Genomic DNA, 27,953 nt, shown 5'->3' on the forward strand with positions numbered 1-27,953 from the left:
AGTGGGCCGAGATTGTGCCACTGCGCACCTGCCTGGGCGACAGAGACTCCATCTCAAAACAGAAAGAAAGAAAGAAAGAAAGAAAGAAAGAAAGAAAGAAAAAGAAAGGAAAGAAAGAAAGAAAGAAAGAAAGAGAGAGAGAGAGAGAGAGAGAGAGAGAGAGAGAGAGAGAGAGGGAGGGAGGGAGGGAGGGAGGGAGGGAGGGAGGAAGGAAGGAAAGAAAGGGAAAGAAAGGAAAGGAAAGGAAGGAAGGAAGGAAGGAAGGGAGGGAGGGAGGGAGGGAGGGAGCAAGGAAGGGAGGGAGGGAGGAAGGAAGGGAGGGAGGGAGGGAGGAAGGAAGGAAGGGAGGGAGGGAGGAAGGAATGAAGGAAATTGTGTCACGATAATGAAAATGAAAAGTTCCCTAGGATTAATCAGTCAAATTTTTGCAAGAGAATTAGTGTGAGAAACTGGAGGTGACTGGAGTTGGAAGTTGGCCCCTTAACTCCTGCAGAGTGACAAAGCCAGTTAAGACTGAGAGAGACTTCTGGCAGATATCACGTGGGGATCTTCTGCTCTTCCTTGACCAAGTCTGAGCCAAGACAGACCCTCCGGGCCAGGGCTGCCTGGGTGTATTGACTGAGTAGGGACCATTGTTTGTGCACTCCTTTTGTCTCATGGACTATTCCTTTAGAGAAAAAGTGTAAGATGTCACTCCATTAACAGGAGAGTAGGCTTCAAACATGCACCCAGCAGTGTGTCCTCTGAGGGAGAAAATGGTCTTGTTTACCTGCATGCCCGAACAAAAGCAGCTACTGTTCTGATTTACTTAGCAATGCGAAAAAAAAAATGAATCTATGAATAAGGATTTCTGGCACTGGGAAAAACTGCTGAAATAAGCTGGGTTTTTATATCATTTGTATTCATTTCCTGTTTCTGCTGTAGCAAATCAGCACCACAAACCTGATGGCTTAAAAAAGCACAAGCTTATAATCTAACAGTCCAGGAGGCCCAGAAGTCTGAAGTCAGTCTCACTGGACTAAGGTCAAGGTGTCAGTAGGGCAGATTCTTCCTGGAGGTGCTGATGGGAGAATCTGTTCTCTGCCTTTTCCTGCTTCCAGTAGCTGTCACCTTCTTTGGCACATAGCCCCTTCCTTGGCCTTCAAAGTGCATCACTCCAGTCTCTGTTTCCTGCTCCTCCAACCCTGACTCCTCTGTGTCCCTCTTAGAAGGGCCTTGGTGATTCCATAGGGTCCATACAGCTAATCCAGGCTGATCTCCCCATCTCAAGACACTGAATTTAATGACATCTGCCAAGTCCCTTTTCTACACAAAGTCATATTCATAGGAGATTAGGATCTGGACAACTTTGTGGGGCCAGCATTCAGCCAAGCCCACCTGTCCCAGTGTGACACTACGGGAAGCATCTTGCTGGTGGCCCAGACCCAAGTCATGCTGCTTAAACTGAGGTACGTGTACCCAGGCTCATGGGAAGAAGCCAGGCAGTTCTCAAAGGTACAAGAAGAATGTAGCGTTTTACCTTTATTTCATGGGAAGTGATTTAAGACTATTTTATTTTATTTTATTATTTTATTGTATTTTATTTTATTTTTGAGACAAGGTCTCACTCTGTCATCCAGGCTGGAGTGCAGTGGTGTAATCATAGTGCATTGGAGCCTCAGACTCCTGAGTTCACGTGATCCTCCCACCTTAGACTCCCGAGTAGGTAGGGCTACAGGTGTGTGCCACCACACTCTACTAATTTTTTAAAACTTTTTGCAGAGATGAGGTCTCACTATGTGCCTCAAGCTGGTCTTGAACTCCTGGACTCAAGCGATCCTCCTGCTTCGGCCTCCCAAGGTGTTGGGATTACAGGTGTGAGCCACCCCACTTGGCAAGACATTATTTTAATATTTAAGTAAACACAGGTATGTTACAGAATAGAATGTTAGATTCTCATAAATTCTAAAACTAAAAATGTAAGTCTTGAAAGAAACATTCCCACTGTTGGCAAGGCTATCTGGGCCTCATCCCTAGACCCTTGGGTTGGGTGAAACTCACTTCTGCCACTGGAGTTCCTCAGTGTATGAGACTGAGAGGCACTGCTCATCAACGCCTCGCTTGACAGACCAGGAGACGGAGGCCCAACAGACAACAACCTCTTAAAATCGCAAAGAGGCAGACGAGGGTGGGTGCGCAGCCTCCCCAGCTGGTGGTGGTTTGCTGTGTGTTTACTCCAGAACGCCCCGTTCACATGGCTGAGACGGAGGACAGAGGCTTGAGAGAGATGGAAAGAGCAGCCAGGTGGACCGACTGACGTGTTTCCTCACAGAAGGCTGCGTCACTGGCCTATCTGGTGGTATCCTGGGCACCGCCTGTATCAGAGGCTTCTCTGATGGTGGGATAAGGGCTCTGAAAGGCATGTTCTCTCAGGGGGAAATGAATAGGAATTTTTGGCAATTTGCCCAGCTGCTAAATATTGATTCTGTTTCCCTTGAAGGAAGTTTAGCAGGATTCTAATGAGACATTTATGTGTTTACCGGCATTTATATGGCAAAGCATTTAGTAATGTTTATTTTAAAACAGTGGGTTTGAACCTAATAATGATTTTCTGTTGGAAGACCATGTGCATCAGAATTTGACTCACTTGAGAAAGCAGGAAACTCACATTTGGGGCCTCCTCCTCCTTTCTTCTCTCCCCTTCAGATGCTTCTAGATTTTCCCTGTTGCTTCCTAAAGCAGTGATCCTCAGCCAGGGGAGTAAGAGTCTCTTTTTGGAATGGGACTTGTCAGATTTTTTTTGAAGGGAAATATGCAGAAATACAGATCGTGCCATGACAGCATGAATCACACATCGATACAAAGCTCAGCCAGTCCTACCACTCCCCATGATGCAAGATTGCCTGGACACGTTAATTGTCTGCTAGTTATTTTTGAATCTAACATCACTAGTACCAGTGTGTTGTTAACACCAGAGAATTGTGTTTGAGGTGATGAACTACGTGCACCAGAGAATGGAGCAGTGGAGAGCTGTTTCCCTCGGACGGGCAGTCAAAGCTCGGTGTGCCGGGCCACACTCTTGGCCCATGCACAGTTGCATGGGTTGAAATGCCATGGCTTGAATTCAGTAAGCCTCTGACTGTTAGTGCTCTGGGAACATTTCACTCCCTCAAAAAGATTCCACATGTCTCCAGGCAGGATCTGTACCTTTTCGTGTGCCAAATGAAAGACATACACAGAACAATTACTCTGGTTGTCAGAGGTAGCCAAAAATATCCAAAACCTGGTACTAAATATGTAGGGCAAATGATTATTATGCAATGCCAATCTCAAACTGTGTTAGTTTCAGAAGCCCTTGAGTCAAGCATCGTTTCAAGTTGCAAATTTGTGGGTTAAGAAATAGAACTCCATTCAACAGCTGGGAAATTACTTGGACATTGGCAAATGCCAAAAAAATAATGTTCAAAGTAGGAGAACAAAATAACAAGCTCCTTTGTTTTAAAAGCATTACCCATTTCACAATTCATGAGGTCCTCAGAGCTAGGTTTGCATGATGAACAATCAAGGCATCTGCGAAGCGGCAAACACATTGAATTAATGTTTAAAGCAAAACCACATTTGCATGACGAACACTAGAACATTGCTCTAAATAACGACTGGTCCCTGGAACATCCAAAAACTCAGGAATGCAGAACAATGTGGGTACTTTGAGCAAACGAGGACGACTGACAAGATGGCGAACAACTGGAGGACAGCAGATTGCTCTTTTTTAGAAGCTTCCACCTCTAAACATATTGGATTCATTTTACATTCCTAGCCCAGGGAATTTGACTGTTGCTATTATAACTTAACTGCTCATGAGCCATTATTAGAAAGGTCACTTGTATCAAGGTATGAAGCTATAATGACTAGGACATTTTTAAAAAGGCAAACTGACTCAGATCTCGGTTGTCTTAACTCTTCCCATGTAAGTACCATATACACAGATACTCACTTTTTTGGACAAAGTCTGATAAAATAGTGAAAGTGTCCATATTTGCAAATCACAACTTTAGGCATTTTTTAAAAAATTAACTGGTTTTATTTACAAAGAGATTAGTGATTTTCTCTGCATTTGATTTCACTAAACTATCAAGCGCAGGTACAATATGTACTTTCTAGGTTCACACTCCTTAAGGAACACTTTTCATTTTTTTTTTTTTTTCAGATGTTGCTCTCCAGGTTGAGCCTCCCTCATCTGAAAATCTGAAATTGGAAATGCTCCAAAATCTGAAACTTTTAGAGCGCCAACCTAATGCCACAAGTGGAAAATTCCACACCTGATCTCATGTGAAGGGTCTCAGTGAAACCCAGGCACACAAACCGGTTTATTCAGTGGCCCCAAGGGGAAAAAGACCTTCCCAGCCCCTCAGCTGCAATAGATATGTTCACTTATTCCCAGATTCCCCCAGGCAAGCATGCCCACAAAGGGTAATAAAATAAAACTTCATTTCATGCACAACATCATTTTAAAATAGCATATAAAATTATCTTCAGTCTATGTGTATAAGCTGTATGTGAAGCAGAAATAAGGTTTGTGTTTAGGTATTGCATCCCCAATATCTATATCATTATGCATGTGCAAACATTTCAAAATCCAAAAATTTCCAAAATTCCATACACTTCTGCTCTCTAGCATTTTGGATAAGTGATAACCTGTATTAACAAGCAGTAATTAATTTTAAAATATGCTATGAACACGGTGAAACCCCGTCTCTACTAAAAATACAAAAAAAAAAAAAAATATTGGCTGGGCATGGTGGTAGAAGCCTGTAGTCCCAGCTACTCCGGAGGCTAAGGCAGAAGAATGGCGTGAACCCAGGAGGCAGAGCTTGCAGTGAGCTGAGATTACGCCACTGCACTCCAGCCAGGGTGACAGAGCGAGACTCCATCTCAAAAAAAAAAAAAAGAAATGTGCTATGCATACTTTTATATAGCTAATGGTTTCAGCAGCAAGGGTGATCATCTCTGCTTCATATCCAACATTTCACTAATCACCTATTTTATAAGGTTTCTTTTCCTTAATGCGTATCACTCCGTTACAATACAAACTAAGGCACATTAAAATTTTAAAGAGTTTCTTGAGCAGACAGATTCATGAACTGGGCAGCACCAGAGCTCAAGTAGCTTGAGGCACCACCAGAGGGACACTGGGGTTTTTACAACATGATTGCCGAAGCAAGGCAAAGAAATCCATCCAGTCAAAGTCCCTAGTTAGAAGTTAGTTCCGATTGGCCTAGAATACAACTGTTGACACTGAGGTGGGTTTTGTTTGCTTACTAGGAAGCCAGGGTGCTGGAGCCTCCTCACTCTAGTGGCCTCCCAATGAATTATATGAATTATTTATTTAGAAAACTGATTCTCTTTCAACATTCCAGTCATATAATGAAAGTATTTTTGTTTGCTTTTTTCTTTCTTTCCTTTCTTTTTCTTTCGTTGCTTCTTTCTTTCTTTTTTTTCTTTCTTTCTTCCTTTTTTTTTTTTTTTTTTCTCTGAGATAGAGTCTCTCTCTGTTGCCCAGGCTGGAGTGCAATGGCACAATCATAGCTCACTTTAGCTTCAAACTCCTGAGCTCAAGCCAGCCTCCCACTTCAGGCTTCTGAGTAGCTGGGACTATAGGCATGTGCTACCACGCCTGGCTAATTCTCAATTTTCTTGAAGAGATTAGGTCTTGCTGTGTTGCCCGGGCTAATCTCTAATTCCTGACCTTAAGCAATCCTCCTGCCTCAGCCTCCCAAAGTGGTGGAATTACAGGCATGAGCTACTGCACAGAGCCTATTTTTTTTTTAATTAAAATAAAATTCTGGCTGGGCGTGGTGGCTCACACCTGTAATCCCAGAACTTTGGGAGGCTGAGGCAGGTGGATCACAAGGTCCGGAGTTTGAGATCAGCCTGGCCAACATAGTGAAACCCCGTCTCTACTAAAAATACAAAAAATTAGCTGGGTGTGGTGGGGGAGCACCTGTAATCCCAGCTACTCAGGAGGCTGAGGCAGGAGAATTGCTTGAACCAGGGAGGCAGACGTTGCAGTGAGCCGAGATCATGCCATTGCACTCCAGCCCAGGCGACAGTGCAAGACTCTGTCTCAAAAAAATAAAAAAAGTTCCATATACAAAGATGTTTTCATTTGTGATATGAGTTGGTCTCATATCAGTTATAAACTCCTTTGCCTCTGTTAGCCAGATTTCAATTGCGAGCAGATACTTTTTATCACTGCTGAACTTTATAGAATTTCACAGCTGGTAAGACTAAGTTGATCTGGGTGCTCTCCTTATATATGTATGCTATGGTTTGGATTTGTGTCCCCGCCTAAATCTCATGTCTAATTCTTTTTTTTTTTTTCCTTAAGATGGAGCCTCGCTCTGTCACCCAGGCTGGAGTGCAGTGGGGCGATCTCAGCTCACTGTAAGCTCTGCCTCCCTGGTACAAGCAATTCTCCCGCCTCAGCCTCCCAAGTAGCTGGGACTACAGGCACGTGCCACCATGCCTGGCTAATTTTTGTGTTTTTAGTGGAGACGGGGTTTCACCATGTTGGCCAGGCTGGTCTTGAACTCCTGACCTCAAGTGATCCACCCACCTCGGGCTTCCAGAGTGTTGGGATTACAGGCGGGAGCCACTGCGGCCTAATTATAATACCCAATGTTGGAGGGTGGGCCTGGTGGGAGGTGATTGGATCATGGGAGTGGACTTCCCCCTTGCTAGTGAGTTCTCTCCAGATCTGGTTGGTTAAAAGTGTGTAGCACCTCCCGCTTCTCTCTCTTCCTCCTGCTCCAGTCATGTAGTGCATGCTTGTTTCCCCTTCACCTTCCAGCATGATTTTAAGTTTCCTGAGGCCTCCCCAGCCATGCCTCCTGTACAGCCTGCAGAACCATGAGCCAATTAAACCTCTTTTATCTATAAATTACCCAGTCTCAGGTAGTTCTTTATAACAATGCAAGAACGGACTAATACAATGTATTTATATGAAGTGCTTCTGAAGACAAACTGCCTCTGAACTTCATCATCTAGGGCACAAACATCACCAAGCTGGAGAACACCCTTGGCCTGCTGCAGCTCCCTGACATCGTCTGGCATAACTTCTCCGGCGGCCTCACTTCAGAGACGATCCCTGGTCCATGAAAAGCAGAAGGCAAGTGAAAATGTATACATAAGCCCACGACGCATTTCAGCAAGCCAGGCATCTCTTTCCCTTTTATCATTACACAAGTAAAGCATGAATTCATGCTGATTGTAAAAAAAAAATGCAGCAAGGCAGAAATACATGGAGCAAAAAGTGAAAGCCCCTTCATCACACCTTCTTTCCATCTCCTTCCCCTCCCAGACGTCTCTCAGAGTATTTATAGATTGAACAGATGGAAGACCTCCCGCCCCAGCTCGGCTCCACCCCACCCCTGCACTCCTAGGAAGACCTCTCCTTCTCATTCCCCAAGAGCACAGATTTTATGCTGGAGAATTTCTAGAGTGGAAAAGGAGGCCCAGTTTTACAAACTGAAGGGGTCCCATAGATACCTCAGGAAGAGCGGGAAATGCAAGCATGAGTCTGTAGAGGGGGAGGTGCAGCCTGGTGGCTGGCGGCCGGCGGGCAAGCAGAGAGGCTGCAGGCAGGCAGCTTTGGGGACAGTGGGGAGGATGGGAGTTGCTCAGACAGAGGCGAGGGCACACAGAGGCCTCCCTCCCAGGGAACAGCTCCAGCTTTAGGACCTATCTTTTGCAGCTCAGGAGCCGTTCTGAGTCAGCAAGGACGTGGACTCTTTTAAGCCTTCCTTTGTGTCTTTGTGTAACTGCCTTTGTCTGGGGAGCCCTGGGGGCTGCAGCCATCAGGAGGAAGCGGGCCCAGCCTCAGCCAGGCCTGCACGGCGAAGGGGCAGCCCACTCTCTGGAAACAGGGAGGGCCCAGCGCAGAGCAGCGTTCCCCAGCAGAGGACAGTGAGATGGGCCCAGACCTGCCTTAGGGGTGGGAAGAAGCTGCCCTTAAAAAGGGGTTACAGGCCGGGCGCGGTGGCCCACACCTGTAATCACAGCACTTTGGGAGGCTGAGGCAGGCAGATCACTGAGGTCAGGAGTTCGAGACCAGCCTGGCCAAAATGATGAAACCTCCGTCTCTACGAAAAATACAAAAAGTAGCCTGGCGTCATGTTGGGAGCCTGTAATCCCAGCTACTCGGGAGGCTGAGGCAGGAGGCTCGTTTGAACCCCAGAGGCAGAGGTTGCAGGGAGCCTAGTTGCGCCACTGGACTCCAGCCTGGGCAACGGAGTGAGACTCTGTCAAAAAAAAAAAAAAAAAAAAAAAAAGTGGGAAGGGCGGGGTGTGTTATGAAAGTTGCTGATACCCAAACGGAGTCACTTAGGTCAAACTCTAAACTCTAGCAAAATGGAGTTGCAGGGAGGCCATGAAAAGCCCTCACGCCCACATGCTCGCCACAGGACCCATCTCAAGACGTTCCTGCACATAGACCCACATCAGGACTGGTTGCAACGACTACTTCTGGAGGCTGCGGTATTCCAGATCCGCCACCAGCACGGGATAGTGACCTGGCAACGGTCGCCTCCACCAACAAACAGACGACAGCTCCTGCAGCGAGCTTCTGTGACCTGACAGTCTTGTTTCAAAGCAGTGTGCACGGACTTCTCTTTGTCTTTTAAACCTTATGAGCCGTCATGGCACACGCTTCCACAGATTGCAATCCCTTGCATAGTCCCAAATGAGCTCATTTGTTTCCGAGTCTGTCTCTCTGAGTTTCCTCTTTAGGTTGATGGCATGATTTCATTTTTTTTTTTAAACTATGTATACACACAGATATATAATTTTTAAAAACTGTAAATGGAATTCTGTTATTTTTCTGTGACTTGCTTTTTCCCTTAATAGACTACAGCATTTCAGATTGCTAGATGTAGAGCCATCTTGGATTTTTTTAAAGGAAAGCTGCCTATCTTTCATAATTAGAAGGCTCCGCGGGACGCGGTGGCTCACGCCTGTAATCCCAGCACTTTGGGAGGCCCAGGCAGGCGAATCACTTGAGGCCAGGAGTTAGAGACCAGCCTGGCCAAAATGGTGAAACCCCATCTCTGCTAAAAATACAAAAATTAGCTGGGCGTGGTGGTGTGCACCTGTAATCCCAGCTACTCGGGAGGCTAAGGCAGGAGAATCGCTTGAACCCGGGTGGCGGAGGTTGCAGTGAGCCAGGATTGCTTCACTGTACTCCAGCCTGGGTGACAGAGTGAGACCCTGTCTTAAAAAAAAAAAAAGGCTGTTGGTGAGCTGGGCATGGTGGGATTACACGCCTATAATCCCAACACTTTGGGAGGCCAAGGCCAGCACATCACATGATGTCAGAGTTTGAGACCAGCCTGGCTAACATGGTGAAATCCTGTCTCCACTAAAAATACAAAAATTAGGGCGTGGTGGCGTTTCCCAGCTACTAGGGAGGCTGAGGCAGGAGAATCACTTGAACCTTGGGAGTGGAGGTTGCAGTGAGCCAAGATCTGGCCACTGCACTCCAGCCTGGGTGACAGAGGGAGCCACCATCTCAAAAAAAAAAAAAAAAAAAAAAAAGAGAAAGAAACAAAAGGCTGTTGGTGGTGCTCCTTTGTTTCCTGCAGCTGATTTAGGATTAAGAAGCAGTCTGTGTAAAGGATGGGGAGGGCTAGGGAGAGTGAGGCCTTTGGTGAGACCACTCGCCCAGACTTGTAGTGACCTGCTGGAGCCTGCCTCTAAAACCCCTTTTCCTACTAACCAGCCCATGTCCTGGGGGAGCAACCTGCATGTCCTCAGCCCCTACATCTCTGCAAAGGAGAGATTGGGGAACGTTGAGTGGAGATCCCCAAATTCCATCATTTTGAAAAATACTTTTGTTTCATTTTAGTTTTCCATAGCACAAGCCTATTAAACTTTCAAAGAAGGTTTAATGATGTTAAATGGCCTTCCTCTTCCCTTTTATGTCATTTGCTCTCTTTTTTGAAGGAATCAAAGACAAACTTCAAATGCTGAGAATGTCAACTTCATCCAGTTTAATGCTTTTATATGTGTTGCCAAGAAAGAAATTCCCAGAAGCAAAAATGTCGAAATAATCTTTGTGAAAGGCAAAACACAAAAAACAAACACAAAAAACCCAAAAGCCTATTTCAGATGTCAATGGTCAGCAATATTCTTGAAAAATAATTATCACCTTTGAAAATTATGTTTCTTAAAATTAATTTCCCTAAGATCACAGTTGGGCTTTCCTTTCACAGAACTATCAAATAGCTTCTGATATCAAAATAACTGGCAATTTGCTTTTCCTAGGGCAGCACTGAATTTCCTTAGTAGTTAGTTAGCTTTTATAAGTTAATAAAGTGTGACAATGCCATGAATGTTGGAGCAGGGTCAAAGACAGGAAGCCGAGTAGATGTGTCTTTCGTGGTCCTGGCTCTGTTTTTGTGGCCACACAAGTGCCGTGGCTTGCCTCGTGGATGGGAGACCCTGTGAGCCAGATACTGAGTCGAGATTTGAATTTTTCTAAAGTTAGCACAGAGGGGATTTCACAAAGTGTAATTCTCTTGGAAGAAGGGCTGATGTCATTTTTAAATTGTGTGAAATTAAATCATGCAAACTTAAAGCTATTAGAACCTTAAATTATTCTGAGCCTTGAGAAGAATGTGGCTATGTGGTCTAAGTTACGCGGCATGCAGCTGCAACTTCTGCCTTTTTTCCTGTAAATAATTAGGAAGACCAGGCAGCACCAGAATAAGGGCCTCTCAGACCATTACCCCTCCTCACAGAGAAATCATCTTCTTTGGAATGTAGCAATCTGTAGTCAATCAAATTGCTATAATATATGCTCTGGTCTTGTATAAAAAATGTTACAATCCTGCTAAAACTTCTCTGTCTCTGCCTATGTAAAGGAGACATTAGCTTCTCCACTTTATTTATTTATTTATTTATTTTAGATACAGGGTCTTGCTTTGTCACTGAGGCTGGAGTGCAGTGGTGCCATCATAGCTCACTATAACCTTGAACTCGTGGGCTCAAGTGATCCTCCTGGTTCAGCCCCCTGAGTAGCTGCTGAGACCACAGGCACGTGCCACCATGCCTGGCTAATTTTTTTTTACTTTTTTTTAGTAATGGGGTCTCAGTATGTTGCCCAGGCTAGTCTCAAACTCTTGGCCTCAAGTGATCCTCCCGCCTTGACCTCCTAAAGCCTTGAGATTACAGACATGAGCCACCACGCCCAGCCAACATCTCTACTTTAAAATGCTGACCCTATTCATCTGGAGTCTGCATTTACGGGGTGGCTATCCTCAAGCTTTGCACTAAACTCTACACTTTCATCCTATTTTCTGAATTTCATTATTTAAGATTGACTACTGTAAAACTGAATTTCTTTTTTTTTTTTTTTTTTTTTTTTTGAGACGGAGTCTGGCTCAGTCGCCCAGGCTGGAGTGCAGTGGCGCAATCTCAGTTCACTGCAAGCTCCGCCTCCTGGGTTCACGCCATTCTCCTGCCTCAGCCTCCCGGGTAGCCGGGACTACAGGCGCCCGCCACCTCGCCCGGCTAATTTTTTTTGCATTTTTAGTAGAGACGGGGTTTCACCGTGTTAGCCAGGATGGTCTCGATCTCCTGACCTCGTGATCCGCCCGCCTCGGCCTCCCAAAGTGCTGGGATTACAGGCGTGAGCCACCGCGCCCGGCTGTAAAACTGAATTTCAAATTCTCCTCCCCACCGTAGGGTAATAGAGCTATCCAGGGGGAACGGCTCATCTGGGGGAAAGGGGAAGCCTGAGAATTTTCAAGCAGGATTTCCCAGTCCTGAAGAGGGCGCTCCTGGTGAGTCCTGGGATGATTTCAAAGCAGTGACTTTGGTAATTAGGTTTATTGGAGCTTTATTTATTTATTTATTTATTTAATAGAGCAGGGCTTTATTTACCCCAACAGAGGGGTAAAGGGCATACACTTGATGACAATAGAATGGTCATTGTTTTTATTCCAGTTTTTTAAAGCCAGAGTCTCACTCTTTCCCCTAGGCTGGAGCGCAGTGGCACAATCATAGCTCACTGCAGCCTCAAACTCCTGGCATTAAGCAGTCCTCCCATCTCAACCTCCCTAGTGGCTGAGACTGTAGGTGTATGCTGCTATGCCTGGCTAATTAAAAAGCTTTTTTTTGTTTTGTTTTGTAGAGACAGGGTTTTGCCATGTTGCCCAGGCTGGTCTCAAACTCCTGGCTTCAACTGGTCCTCCCACATTAGCCTCCCAAAGCACTGGGTTTACAAGCATGAGCCATTGCACCCAGCCCCAACTGTTAAAAATAATGCAGTAATTACTTAAAAAAAGTTTCCCAGCACTTTGGGAGGCCGAGGCGGGCGAATCACGAGGTCAGGAGTTCAAGACTAGCCTGGCCAACATAGTGAAACTTCGTCTCTACTAAAAAATACAACAAAAAAAAATTAGGTGGCCATGGTGAAGGGTGCCCATAATCCCAGCTACTTGGGAGGCTGAGGCAGGAGAATCGCTTGAACCCAGGAGGCAGAGGTTGCAGTGTGCCGGGATCATGCCATTGCACTCCAGCCTGGGCAACAATGTGACTAGACTCCATCTCAAAAAAAAAAAAAATTTTTTTTTCAACCTTAAAACAGAAAATTTGAGCCCCACCAAATGCTTTTCCAATAATTGGATCAGATGAACCAGCTCAAATATGAGTTGCTCCTGTTAGTGGGCTTATTTGGCGGGTGGACTATTACATAGTTCTTCATTGTTTTACCCTTAATTTTATAAGGTTTAATTTATATAAAACTACTGCTCCCGGCCTGGGGAACATGGTGAAACCCCATCTCTACAAAAAATAGAGAAATTAGCTGGGCATGGTGGTACACACCTGTAGTTCCAGCTACTTGGGAGGCTGAGGTAGAGGATCATCTTACCCCAGGGAGGTGGAGGCTGCAATGAGTCATGATCACACCACTGCACTCCAGGCTGGGTGACAGAGAAAGACCCTGTCTCAAAATAAACAAAAAACCACAGCAAAACCCTACTGCTCAAAGTGAGAAGCGGAGTGAAAAGGCAACCCACCAGATAGGAAAATATATTTTCAAGTCATGTGTCTGCTATAGGATGAACATCTACAATATATAAATAACTCCTACAACTCAACAACAAAAACAAAAACCTGAAACAACCCAATTTAAAAATGGTCAAGGGACTTGAATAGACCTTTCTCCAAAGAAGATATACAAATAGCCAATAAATGCCAGGCACGGTGGCTCACACCTATAATCCCAGCACTTTGGGGGACTGAGGTGGGTGGATTACTTGAGGTCGGGGGTTTAAGACCAACCTGGCCAACATGGTGAAACCCCATCTCTACTAGAAATACAAAAATTAGCTGGGAGTGGCGGGGGGCACCTAAATCTCAGCTACTCAGGAGGCTGAGGCACAAGAATGACTGGAACCCAGGAGGTGGAGGTTGCAGTGAGCCGAGATCGTGCCACTGTACTCTAGCCTGGGCAACAGAGGGAGACTCTCAAAAACAAAACAAAACAGAACAAAACAAAAAGCAAATGGCCAATAAGCACAGGACTCATCATTAGGGAAATGCGAAGCGAAACCAAATTAGATACCGCTCCACACTCATTAGGATGACTATTCTTTTTTAAAAATACAGAAAATAACAAGTGTTGGTGAGGATGTGGAGAGTTGGAACCCTTGTGCACTGTTGGTGGGAATGTAAAGTGGTACAGTCACTATGGGAGACAAGATGTTGGTTGCTCAAAAAAGTCAAACAGGCAGGACGCAGTGGCTCACACCTGTAATCCCAGGACTTTGGGAGGCTGAGGCGGGCGGATCACCTGAGGTCAGGAGTTTGAGACCAGCCTGTCCAACATGGCAAAACCCCATCTCTACTAAAAATACAAAATTAGCCAGGCATGGTGGTGCATGCCTGTAGTCCCAGCTACTCAGAAGGCTGAGACAGGAGAATCACCTGAACTGGGAGGCAGAGGTTCAGGTAATCCAAGATGACACCATTGCACTCCAACCTGGGTGACAAGAGTGAAATTCCATCTCAAAAAAGAAAGTCAAACATAGAATTACCATAAGATCCAGCAGTTTCACTTCTGGGTATATACCCAGAAGAATTTAAAGCAGAAACTCAAACAGGTATTTATGCACCAAAGTTCACAGCAGCCTTATTCACAATAGCCAAAAGGTGGAAATAACCCAAACATTCATTGATAAATGAGTAAATGAAAAGTAGTATGTACATATCATGAAATCATCTTTAAAAGGAATGAAATTCTGACATGTTACAACATAAAGGAAACTTGAATTATACTAGGTGAAATAAGCCAGACACCAAAAAACAAATATTGTATGATTCCACTTACATTGGATACCTACAGTAGTCAAATTCATAGAGACAGAAAGTAGAGGCGAGGTCACAGGAGTAAGGCAGGGGCAGTGGGAAGTTATTTAATGGGTGCAGGGTTTCAGCTGGGGAAGATAAAAAAGTTCTGGCAATGTCTGGTGGTGATGGTAGCACAAGAATGTGAATGTACTTAATGCCACTATCTGTATGCTTAAAAATGGTTAAAATGGCAAATTTTAATGTTACATATATTTGACCACAATTTTTTAAAAGTAGGGAAGCATAGGAGTGCTTTGTTCAATCACAAACAATTTAACAAGGAACACAAAAATGATAATTTTTCAAGTTCCTGTCAAGATATTTCCCACTAGATCTATACCATATATTTATCTGGTCATAATTCTTACATAGCATATCAAACTATCTCTGGTTCTTCAAACATCGATGTTAAAAGAGAAAATACTACTACATAGTAAAAAAAAAAAAAAAATTCAATTTGGCTTTTTACTTACAAAGAAAAGAAGATCTGTACTCACAATGTATGATTTCTGAACAAATGACAACCAATAGCACCAATAGCAGTTTGAGATCTTCTCTAGCTCCTCATTTAGAAACAAAACTGAAAAATTACAAAAATAAACCAACCAGGTTTTCTAAAACCAAAAATTGCAAGCATTTGAAATAGCTGCTTTGGTCTTTTTTTGATGCCATCATGCAAATACATTTCCATCTAAATTTTTTCTCATTTAAACAAATTTGTATCAACATGATATATGTAAATTACTTTAAAAAAAGAGTACAGCTTAAAGTCAGCTGATGAGCAATGAAAAAAATAAAAAGTAAAAAAATCAGAGTATAGCAGGGTTTGTGATGAAAAGTCTATATCTCCTTCCCACCCTAGGCCTACCCTCATAGGCAATCATTTTTCTATATTTTGTTCTCTTGATCATTACCTTCAGGATTCTAAATTTTATATTTCCATACTACTATTTTTAGATTAGATGGATAACATCTAACAAGTCCCTGCTCTAAAAGATGAGGATTTAACCCATACTACTGCCTTTCTCCTCTCAATTTTTATTATTATTTTGCTTATGTCTTTTTCTTTTTTTTAATCTTTGTAATTTGAAATGAAACACTTAAGCCTCTATTTCATGATCCATTAACTTTATACAATATTCCTTGCCAATCCAGGATATAAGATTCTCTGCAACTTGGGTTCCAGTATTAAGTCTTCTGTGAATTGTCTATTGGTTGACTTTTTAAAGTTGAAAACCATTAAATAGCATGCACATTATTATAATATGTAGGTATTATTAATCAGAGAGCTTTTAAAAAATATGCTAAGATTCTGTTTCCTCCTCTATGTGGTCAATGTCAGCACTCCAGTGTCAACTGAAAGAAGTTCTAGAATCATGGGCAAAAAATACTTTCTTCTAAAACACTATCAATTGCTCAAAATGTTACAATTACATTTTAGCATGTTTCATGTTTGAATCAAGACTATCCTGTACAATCTACTGTTTTGCTTGGCATTTCTAATTGCCTTTTGCTTTTTTTTTTTTTTTTTGGTCTTTTCTTTTTTTTTTTTTGAAATGGAGACGGAGTCTCACTCTGGTACCCAGGATGGAGTAGAGTGGCACGATCTCAGCTAACTACAACCTTCGCCTCCTGAGTTCAAGCAATTCTCCTGCCTCAGCCTCCCGAGTAGCTGAGACTACAGGCGTGCACCACCACACCTGAGTATTTTTGTATTTTCAGTAAAGATGAGAGGAGGGGTTCTCACCATGTTGGTCAGGCTGGTCTCAAAACTCCTGACCTCAAGTGATCCACTGGCCTCAGCGTCCCGAAGTACTGCGATTACAGAATGAGCCTCCACACCCGGCCTCCAAGTGCCTTTGTTTTATCTGATTTGAAAAAGAAGCATGTCTTCTTCTTAATAGGCTTCTAGGTCAGTTTAAATCTTTGTTGTATCCCATATCTTCCTTTCTCTTGGCTGTCCACATATTTCACTAAAATATACATCCTCAAAATCTTCCTAAAAACGAATGTGTGGGTGCTATACTTTCTAAGTTCTTGGACGTGTACAAATATCCTAATTTTGCTTTCTCATTCAGTTGATAGGTTGGCTATATATGGCATTTTAAATTGAAAATAATTTCAAATTGATATGATAGAAAACCCTGACTTACCACTTTTACAAAAAACAGTTTGTCTGTTTGTCTACCTTAGTATTTTTGTTTTTGCAGTTTATTTTCTTATGTATCTGGGAGTCCTTAATTGCTCACATTTGCTGTCTACTATGCCTCAAGGCTATCCTTCATTAAGGGCTGCTGTCTTGGTAGCAGAGAAGTTTTGGTGGTCAAGTTGTTTTTCCATTGATAAGGTTCTCTGACAGAAAAGATTATCTTATATCTAGTGGACTAGTAGCTTTGCAATCAGGGACCTTACCCCTGACTTTCTACCACTGCATGTCACAACATTCTGTAGCTAGTAAGGTAACAAACTCATTAATGCATCAAAAGTCCCAGAAATTGCTAAGATAACTAAAACAGTATTTCATGAGGATGTAAATTTCATTCAATAATAAGATAAATGGCCGGGTGTGGTGGCACACACCCGTAATCCCAGCATTTTGGGAGGCAGAGGCAGGCGGATCACCTGAGGTCAGGAGTTTGAGACCAGCCTGACCAACACAGCAAAACCCCATCTCTACTAAAAATACAAAAATTAGCTGGGCGTGGTGACGTGGACCTGTAGTCCCAGCTACTCGGGAGGCTGAGGCAGAGAATCGTTTGAATCTGGGAGGTGGAGGTTGCAGTGAGCCCAGATCGCACCACTACACTTCAGCCTGGGCGACTCTGTCTCAAAAATAATAATAATAATAATAATAATAATAGCTGAGATGCCTGCTATTTCAAAACGACAAATGAATTATTGTTTTCAAGATACAGGTTTTAAAGGGACAAATGAGAAAATGTATATTAAGCAACTTTTTAAAAATAAACAGGAAAGTAGTATAAAATGACAGAAAAACTTTATATTGGCATTGTATCTCCTATCTTTTGAATCTAGATCAACTTCTGGATAAGCAAATTGGTTTGTATACTTGATATTTATTAAAGCATAGATTTTTAAATATTAGCCTATTAAATATTTCATGATTTTAGATATTTCCAATGTCAAACTTTCAAAAGTACATGTTTAACTCCTAATGATTCTTCAATTATTTGCATATCTTTTTTGTTTCTAATGTTGTTTACAAATGAACAAATTCTTTAGTTAGAAATATGCTAGTTTGGCTGGGCGCGGTGGCTCAAGCCTGTAATCCCAGCACTTTGGGAGGCCGAGACGGGCGGATCACGAGGTCAGGAGATCGAGACCATCCTGGCTAACACAGTGAAACCCCGTCTCTACTAAAAAATACAAAAAACTAGCCGGGCGAGGTGGCGGGTGCCTGTAGTCCCAGCTACTCGGGAGGCTGAGGCAGGAGAATGGCGTAAATCCGGGAGGCGGAGCTTGCAGTGAGCTGAGATCTGGCCACTGCACTCCAGCCTGGGCCACAGAGCGAGACTCCGCCTCAAAAAAAAAAAAAAAAAAAAGAAATATGCTAGTTTAAGCCAGACATGATGGCATGTGCCTTATAGTCTTAGCTACTCAGGAGGCTGAGGCAGGAGGATTGCTTGAGCTCAGGAGGCTGAGGCTGAAGTAAGCTGTTGACTGAACTGTTGCACATCAGCCTGGTGACAGAGTGAGACCCTATGTCTCCCCCGACCCCCCAAAAAAAAAAGAAAGAAGAAGAAAGAAAGAGAGAAAGAGGAAGAAGGAAAGAAATGCTAGTTTAGGTGAGAGATTCAATTATATATTATAATTAGACAAGAATCAACAAAGTAATGACTACTTAATTTGTTCTTAATTAAACTTTTTTTCATTCTTAATTCTTAGTCTTCCTAGAGCATGACTATTCAAATCAGGCTATACTAATCCATCTAATCAGACTAATTAGAATATCTTATTCTAAAGGATCAAAACAGAACAAACACAGCCAGATAACATCACATTGTTATGTTTTTCCTGCCTAATTAATTTTAACCAAAGAACATGGCATACAGCAGTTGTTAAATCTTAAAAGTCAAATTGGGCTTATAACAATGGGTTTATGAAATATAAAATAATTATGAAAATTATAAAATAGCTATTAAAATGTTTTTTGTGTCATTATACTTAATTTCTCTCTTATACAGGCATACCTCATTTTATTGTGTTTTGCTTTATTACCCTTCACAGGTGCTGCATTTTTCACAAATTGGAGGTTTGTGGAACCCTGCATAAATCAAGTCTATCAGCACCATTTTTCTAACAACATATGCTCACTTGTCATCTCTGTGTCAGCATTTTTTAGCAATATTTTAAAATTAAGGTATGTACTTTTTTAGACATAATGTTATCGCACTCTTAGTAGACTACAGTGTAGTGTAAACATAACTTTTAAAAGGTTTTTTGTGTTAACTTTATTTTTTCAATTGAATAATAATTGTACATATTTATGGGATACATAGTGATGTTTTGATATATATAATATGTAGTGCTCAGATTAGGGTAATTAGAAGATCCATGATCTCAAACATTTATCATTTTTTTTGTGTTGGGAACATTCGATATCCTCCTTCTAGCTATTTGAAACTATGTATTATTTGTAACTACAGTCATACTACAGTGGTATGGAACACTAAAACTCATTTCTCCTATCTCACTGTGATTTTGTATACTTGAACAAATCTCTCCCTATCCCCCCTTCCCCATACCCTTCTCAGCCTCTAGTAACTTCTGTTCTATTTTTTACTTCTATGAAATAAAAAAAATTTTTTTCATAGAAACAGGATTCTTGCTATATTACCCAGGCTGGTCTTGAACTCCTGGACTCAAAGGATCCTCCTGCCTCAGGGTCCCAAAGTGCTGGTATTACAGGCATGAGCCACCGTGCCCAACCAAGATCAACTTTTTCTAGCTTCCACATATGAGCGAGAACATGTGGTGTTTAACCTTCTGTTCCTGCCTTATTTCCCTTAATATAACGTCCTTCAGTTCCATCCATGTTGCCATGAATGACAGGATTTCACGCTTTTTTATGGCTGAATAGCATTGCATTGTGTAAATACACTACATTTTCTTTATGCATTCATCTGTTGTTGGACACCTGGTTTGATTCCACATCCAGGTTATTATGATTACTGCTGCAATAAACACAGGGGCACAGATGCCTCTTTGATATACTGACTTCCTTTCCTTTGGGTAAATGGGTAGCAGTGGGATTGGTGGGTATGGGTAGTTCTATTTGTAGTTTTTTAAGGAAGTTTCATACTGTTCTCCACAGTGGCTGCACTAATAACTGGGGAATCTGTTATTATTAATTGTACTAATAACTGGGGAGAATGGGAGTCTTTTCTGGCAAATTTTCTCTATGCTTGCAATTATTTCAAAATGAATCATTAAAAATAATTTTAAAAGGAGAACAGGGCAGGAGAAAGTCAGAGGCAGTGAGTATAGAAAACGGAGTTTTACTATCACGAGGAGAGTTAAGAAGAGTTTAATCAGTCTCAGCCTTCAATCTGTTTCTGTTGACACCACGTGGATCCAAGAGGAGCTCCCCCAATAAAACTCAGCCCCAAACACAGATCTGTGAGCTAATGAAATGATTCTTTTTCTTTTAAACCACTATGTTTTGGGGCAGGTTCTTAGTAGCAGTAGTGACTGGAGCAGAGCTCTCTGGGTTTTCTTTTATGAATCTTATAACAAGCAGACCTCGTTTTATTTCGCTTCACTTTGCTTTGAACAAACCTTCAACTTTTGTTGTTTATCTGTGCTTCACGGATACCACCATCTTTTGCAAATTGAAGGTTTGTGGAAACCCTGTATGGAGGAAGTGTATCGGCACCATTTTCCCAACAGCACGTGCTCACTTTGTGTCTCTTTTCACATTCCCCGGAAGAGGGAAACAGCACAGGCCTGGGCAGTGCAATGCTTCCATAGTGCACCTCATTGCATGGACGTTCCCCTGAGGCTGGTGGGCAAGTCAGCGCCAAGCAGCCCATTCTGTGATCAGCCCATCCCCCACGGGAGTCTTGTCCCTTGGTGGCAAGTGTTTCCGTAGTGCTATAGAATGGATAGTTGTCCCCTCGAAATCTCATGTTGAAATTTGATCCCCCAGGTTGGAGGTGAGGCCTGGCAGGAGGCATTTGGAATCCAGGGGCAGATCCCTCATGAATGGCTTGGTGCCATTCTCTCAAAAGTGAGTTCTCACTCTTAGTTCCAGAGAGAACTGACTGTGAAAGAACCCGGCACCTCCCTCCCTCTCTTTTCCTTTCTCTCTCCTGCTCCCCTTCACTTTCTGCCATGAGTGGAAGCTTTCCGGGGCCCTCACCAGAAGCAGATGCCAGCACAATGCTTCTTGGACAGCCTGCAACACTGTAAGCCAAATAAACCTATTTTCTATGTAAGTGACCCAGCCTCAGGTGATTATTTTATTGCAATGCAAAATGGACTAAGATACGTAGCCTGTAGGTGTCCAAGCCATGCTTTTCTTATCTAAACATGCGAAGAAACAAGTAGCCCCCTGCAGTCATAACCACTCATTATAAACCTCCAAAACCGCAGCCCTCACTGGTGACTTTTCAGCCACTGCACATCCAAAGATCATGCTCTCTCATAGCACAAAGGCATCCCTGGTACTCCCAAAGCTAAAGAAACCAGAGAACTGACTCATAAGAAACAATAAATCTTTCTGAGTTTCTCTTCAAAGGGTTTAGCCTGTTAACTTCCTTATCCTTTGTTCTCAAACTCAACGTTCTTGTTCTTCCTTGCCCCTACTCACCGTAAACAGCCTTCCCTTTCACATGAGCTCTAATCAGTAACTCACATCTGTTCCCTTGGTTACCTGTACCCATTGTTCCCCCGAAACTGCACGTCTCACTCAATCCACCTCTGTACCTCACGTCCCCCTCCCCTGCTATATTTAGGAAAATATGTACAAGTAGCCAATCAGGTCAGCTCAAATTGTGCAGTCCGACCCCAGCCCATGTGGGTGTGGCACAGTTCTGTGTGCACTTGTGATCTTGATTGACGTGAGTGACACCCTTCTGCAGAAGTAAATTGCCTTGCTGAGAGGATTAAACTTTTGCCTGAGTGCTGGTTTTACTTTGCAGCACCAAGCATTTATTCCTGGAGTGTTTTATATCCAACATCACTGCAAAAGAGAACAGAGCTCTAGACCCAAGAGAAACCTCCCCTCAACTCTTGGGACTTCATATGGAAGGCAGAAGACCCCCAAAAGGGGATGTGTGACACCTTTTTCTATGTTCTTAAGGGGTCTCAGGGTTGCTGGAAGTCTTCTCTAGATTCCTTCACGTGGTCTTGAAGATCGCAAATGAAGGAGGAGCAGAGTGGAAGGAAATTGAAAACTAAGTCTTAGAGGAGCCAAACTGGGGCAATTTCAAGTTTTCCAAAAGGCAAAAATCATACCAACAAGAAAGGCACCACACAGAGGGACCAAATATATCAATTGTTTTAAAAGGGGGGTTGCTCAGTCAACTGAAAACAAATTCTCAGACAGAGGATGCAAAAAGAGAAGAAAGCTGGGTGTGGTGGCTCACACCTGTAATCCCAACACTTTGGAAGGCTGAGGCGGAGGTACCACCACTTGAGCCTGGGAGTTCAGGACCAGCCTGAGCAACATAGTGAGACTTTGTCTTCACAAAATGTTTTAAAAATTAGCTGGGTGTGGTGATATGTTCCTGCAGTGCCAAATACAACGGGAGGCTGAAGGGGGAGGATTTCCTGAGCCCAGAGGTCAGGGCTGCAGAGAACCACGATAGTGACACTCTACTCCAGTCTGGGCAACAGAGTAAGACTCTGTCTAAAAAAAATAAGAAATAAAAAAAATCAGCTTTTTTCCCCCACACACAACACAACCATAATACTAGCTTTTAATTAAGCTGAGTTCTGATCACTGAGTTCATTAATTAATTAATTTTTAAAATTTGTTGTTTTAGAGACAGGGTCTTGCTCTGTTGCCCAGGCTAGAGTGCAGTGGCATAATCACGGCTCACTGCAGCCCCAAACTCCTGGGCTCAAGCAATCCTCCCTCCTTGGCCTCCAAGAGTGCTGGGATTACAGGTGAGAGCCACCATGCCTGGTGTCCTCTTCAAGTTCTTTTACTTTTGCTTCTGCTGCTAGCTGGGCTTCCATTCTGTCCATGGAGGTGGCTGCCCTGCTGCAGAGCTGCTTGCCCCTTTCTGCCCTCCCTTGCCACAGTGGGGTAGGTGGCTCTCGGCTAAAGGTCACTGTAAGCCTGCCAGCATTTGGGAGCATCCCTGTACTCACGCCATGGTCTGCAAGCATCTAAAACGTGAGCTGCACCATCCCACACAGATGTGGCACCACCCTGGGGCCTCCCCACAAGCTGCTTCAGTGCCTTCACCCATTTCTTGGTCTCAGTTCCTGGCTAGTTCACCAAATGTTTTGCAGTAAGCCGGGCTGTGCAAACCTGCTCCCAAAGATTGAGGGAGCTGAGAGGTCAAAGAAAGAGGCTGACAATTCCATTTTCTCAAAAAGAAACGTTTAATAGGGACTTAAAAACAGAATCCATGTCTCAGGCAGCTGCAAGATGGTGGAACCCTGCCACAGTCCTCCAGGAAAAAATTGTGTATATATATATAAAATATATAATAAATTTTAAATATATATAATATATATAATATATAATAAATTTTAAATATATATAATATATATATATTTTATATATATTTTAAATATATATTTTAAGATAGTGTCTCGCTCTATCTCCCAGGCTGGAGTGCAGTGACACGATCATTCCTCACTGAAGTCTTGGCCTCCTGGGCTCAAGTGATCCTCCCACCTAAGCCTCCCGGGTTGCTATTAATAGATAACAGGTATGAACCACTGCCACAAGCTTTTTTGGTACAACGTGTAGCTAGTTACACCTCAGACTTTTTGTGAAACTTATGACCACTGGAAAGGTTCAATAAACATCTCTACGAGGGGTTATCTACGCTTGAGACAGATTCTCACTCTGTAGCCCAGGCTAGAGTGCGGTGGTGTGATCGTAGCTCATAGCTCACTGTAACTTTGAATTCCAGGCTTAAGCAATCCTCTCGCCCCAGCCTTCCAAGTAGCTAGGACTACTCTTAGGATCTTACCCAAGAGGAATAAAAACAGATGTTCACAAAAAGATTTGTACAAGAATGTTCTCTCAGGAGACAATTCTCCGTAGGTCTCTGGTGTTTTACACATGTTGCGAGCTGAAGTACTGGCTGCCTTCTTCTGAGGTATCTGTATGTTTGCACAGAGAACAGCCTTGGAAGATAACAATAATGTCGCCCTCCAGGGCAATTATAAAAGATTAGGAATCCTTAAGCTCAGGGTTCCTCTCTGGTAACACCTGTGTAACTGTATGCAGATGTCACTTGGCTCTCTGCGCGTCACCCTGTGGAAACTGGAACTTAGGGGGAACTCCCACAAATTCCCGTAACTGTGGCCACTGCTATTGCTGTGAGTAAGAAAACTGTCACTCACTCAGGAGTCTTGTGTTATCTGCCAGCATCCATGAAATTGCAGCAGGCTAATTTGTAATCTTGCAAATAGGATAACATTCAGACCCTGCGTAGTTCTTGACATGTTTGTAGCAGCTTCTTTCCTAATTGTCCTGTTAAACAAGGTTTATAGGAGGCCATTGTTTTGGACTAGCCTCCTGCACTGGGCCCCAGGAGACTAGATCAAACCAGAATGAAGTCACTTGTACTAACTGCCACGTAATCAAACTGAACATTGACATGGGCAAGTTTTCCTAAAAATCAGGAGATTCCAGCCAACTTGAGTCAGTATAATAAGGAATTTCACTCTGTTTAGTACTACAAGGAAAGTAACTGAAAAGACCCATCTGCTTTTTTTCTTTGCTTCTGCCTTCTTTAGTCCTTTCCTGCCTATAAAGTCAATACCTCCACTCAGCTCATTGAAACACTCATTCCACTTTATAGAATGAGGTGCTGCCTGATTCCAGGATGGCAAATAAAAGCCAATTCAATCTTTAAACTAAGTTATTGTAATTTTGTCTTCTGACAGCCCTAAAGTGGAAACAACAAATGTCCATCAACTGGAGAAGAGATCAGATGAGTTGTGCCATACTTAAATGATGTAATACCACTCAGCCACAAAAAGAAATGAACTATGGAGACCAACCTGGGCAACATGGTGAAACCTTGTTTCTAAAAATATACAAAAATTAGCCAGGCATGGTGGTGCATGCCTACAGTCCCAGTTACTCAGGAGGCTGAGGTCAGAGGATCACCTGAGCCTGGAGAGGTCAAGGCTGCAGTAAGCCGTGATCATGCCACAGCACTCCAGCCTGGGCAGCAGAGTGAAACCCTCTCAAACACAGACAAAGGAATGAACTGGCCAGACACAGTGGCACACACCTGTAATCTCAGTGCTTTGGGAGGCTGAGGCAGGAGGATTGCTTGAGGTCACGAGTTTGAGACAAGCCTGGGTAACACAGTGAGACCCCATCTCAACAACAAAAAATTTATTTTTATTAGCTGGGCATGGCGGTATGCAACTATAGTCCCAGCTACTCAGGATGCTGAAGCAGGAAGGTTGAGGCTGCAATGAGCTATGATTGTGCTCCTCCCCTCCAGCCTGGATGACAGAGCAAGATCTTATCTTAAAAAAAAAAAAAAAAATTAAGTTAAAAAATTTTTAAATAATAAAACAAAATCAGATCTGAACTGCTGAAACACAAAACATGAATGAATCTCAAAAACAGGCAGAGCAAAAGAAGCCTTACATAAAACAGTGCTGTGTGATTGCACTTATGTAAAGTTCTAGAATAGGCACAACTAATCTATGGTATAAAAATTAGGACAGTAGTTATTTCTTCGTATGGGCAAAGCTGGGGACTGATTAGGAAAGGGCACAAAGGAACCTTCTTGGGTAATGAAATGTTTTCCAGATAGGGGTTAGGTGGAGTTTTGCATTTTTAAAGACTCATAGAATGGTGCAGTTAATATCTGTCTATGTCACTATATGTGTTTTACTTTGAAATAAAACAACACTATAAAAATACAAGGATCTAGATAAGTATTTGCAAGCTGAAGTGTTTAGGGATATAGTGTACTCAGGTCTTCAACTTTCTTTCTTTTATTTTTCATATTTTTAGAGATGGGATCTTGCTTTGTTGCCCAGGCTGGAGTGCAGTGGCATGACCACGGTTCACTGCAGTTTTGAACTCCTGGGTTCGAGTGATCCTCCCACCTCAGCCTCTCGAGTACCTGGGACTCCAGGCACATGCCACTTTGTCCTTTTTTTTTTTTTTTTTTTTTTTTTTTTTAGAGATAGTCTCACTACATTGCCCAGGTGCTGATCTCAAACTCCTGACTTCAAGGGATTCTCCCACCTCAGACTCATGAGTAGCTGGGATTACAGATGTGAGCCAGTTTTGCAACTTACTTTGAAATGCATTAAAAAATAAGATAAATTACGAGGCTGAGGAGGGTAGATCACCTGAGGTCAGGAGTTCGAGACCAACCTGGCCAACATGGTGAAACCCCATCTCTACTAAAAAATACAAAGATTAGCCAGGCGTGGTGGCAGGCACCTTAATCCCAGGTACTCGGGAGTCTGAGGCAGGAGAATCGCTTAAACCCTGGAGGCAGAGGTTGCAGTGAGCCAAGATCGTGCCACTGCACTCCAGCCTGGGTGATAAGAGCGAGACTCTGCCTCAAAAATATTAATAATAATAAATAAAATAAGATGAATTGATGAATGGATGGGTACATGGATAGAGAAAGGTGATGAAACAAATAGAACAGCATATTGACAATTGTAGAATTTAATGATTGGGTATATCACTGTGCAACTCTTTCAACTTTTCTATGTATGTGAAAATTTTCATAATAAAATACTGGAGAAAAAGGCATATAAAAGTTCTAATGGGGTTAGAGATATTGTACTGTGAAAGGAGTTTGTTAATGAAAATAAGGTTGGGAAATAGCCCTCAAAGCTAAGTTTGTCAGTCTTTTCAATTATTATCAATAAGCTATAAATTCAGAGATGTCTGCCAGACAAGAAAGAGACAGAGAAGGGAGAGAAATGAAAGAGGATGGAAAGATTTCAAGCTTGGTAGAAAAGGAATATTTCAAGTATGTCCATTTGCTACATAAAACTTCACTAACAAAAAAGAAAGTATCTTTTAAAGTTATCATGGACAAGTTTATAAGTAACATGATTCATACAAATCATCCCCTAATGCCACCAAAATTCTGATAAATCAATGAAATTTTATTACATTATGAACACATATTATATATTATTATTGTGCAAGGCTAGATACTTCAATTTATGATACTATTATATTTTTTGCATATTGTATTTTTTAATTTATAAAAATCATTTTGGCTATATCTGTAATATTTTTAATGATGAAATAAATTATTATATTTTTCCTTGGGGAAAAATATAATTTATTTCATATCACAGTTCTCAGCAACAGTTTTGGGAAAATAAATTACTACTTATATTTTAAATACAGAATTTTTGTTAGGAAAAGTGTCCTACTATTTATATCCTATGTGAGGAAATTGGATTGGATGATCATAGATCTTTTTAGCCCAATATTCTATTCTTTATTCTGTTTCCTCAGCAGAAAATAAAAATCACAGCCGATTTTTCCCTTCCAAACGGAAGCCATCATTGTTTTCTTCCCTCATATTGCATCACTTTCATAAATAGTTCAAACAATACAGAGACAGGAACATGTTCTCATACATATTCCATCCAGATAACCAACACTTTGCTGTTTGCTGTATGTCATAAATATGATTCATGCAAAAATTAAAAATCTGTCTTTTGAAAACTACACACAGTATTCTACTGCAATAGATATATTTTAATTGACTTACTCAAGCCCTTGTTGATGAAGCTTTCATTATTAAAAATAACGATAGTCTAAATATTCCTGTGCATGCCACACTTGTCCTATTATAACCTTACACTACATTTTTGGATCCGTGTATATTTAAAATTTTGTTAGATATCCTAAATTTCTCTCTAGGAAGCCTACACCAATTTACAGTTCCACTAACCATGTTAGGTTTTAGCTACTGCCTCAGCTTGTAGAACCCTGCAGCTCCTACTTCACAACTTAAACTACTTAACAAAGGAACTCTGAGATGTTCACTAGCAGGACATTTCGCATCCTTCATTTGCCAGATACTGCCACTTAAATCAAAGACTTCAACAATATTGAAGGATATTTCAATTGATCATCTTTTCTCGTAATTAGACTCACACATAAAATTCCTAAGGAGTGATAACCCACTGTGGTTTTAAAAGCCTATCATTTTAAAAGCCCGCAATAGCCACTATAAGGAAATCCTTTTAATGGCAAACTTCAAAGCCCTGTTTTGGTTAAGGCTCTTTTCTTTGTGCTTCAACTTCAGTAAAAAGATGAAATACCTGATTGCTTTACTTGAAAACTAAAAATTTAGTCATTCAAGGCACGTCTCCACAAGCATAGCTGAATCCAACGG

At 42.2% G+C, this 27,953-nt stretch overlaps 1 long non-coding RNA gene across 3 annotated transcripts; it reads left to right on the forward strand.

Moving 5' to 3' along the window:
• The first annotated feature begins 370 nt into the window (after positions 1-370).
• Positions 371-26,745, forward strand: LOC119618520 (uncharacterized). Of its 3 annotated transcripts, XR_012089342.1 has the most exons (4): positions 371-7,147; positions 18,640-18,772; positions 23,198-23,300; positions 24,490-26,745. It is a non-coding gene; the product is annotated as an uncharacterized lncRNA (long non-coding RNA). The 3 variants fall into 3 exon arrangements; XR_012089343.1 differs by lacking the exon at positions 23,198-23,300; XR_012089341.1 differs by lacking the exons at positions 23,198-23,300; positions 24,490-26,745 and adding an exon at positions 20,561-22,106.
• Positions 26,746-27,953: the final 1,208 nt, after the last annotated feature.

The sequence above is a fragment of the Chlorocebus sabaeus genome, chromosome 18, assembly GCF_047675955.1.
Source record: "Chlorocebus sabaeus isolate Y175 chromosome 18, mChlSab1.0.hap1, whole genome shotgun sequence".
Taxonomy (NCBI): Eukaryota; Metazoa; Chordata; class Mammalia; order Primates; family Cercopithecidae; genus Chlorocebus; species Chlorocebus sabaeus.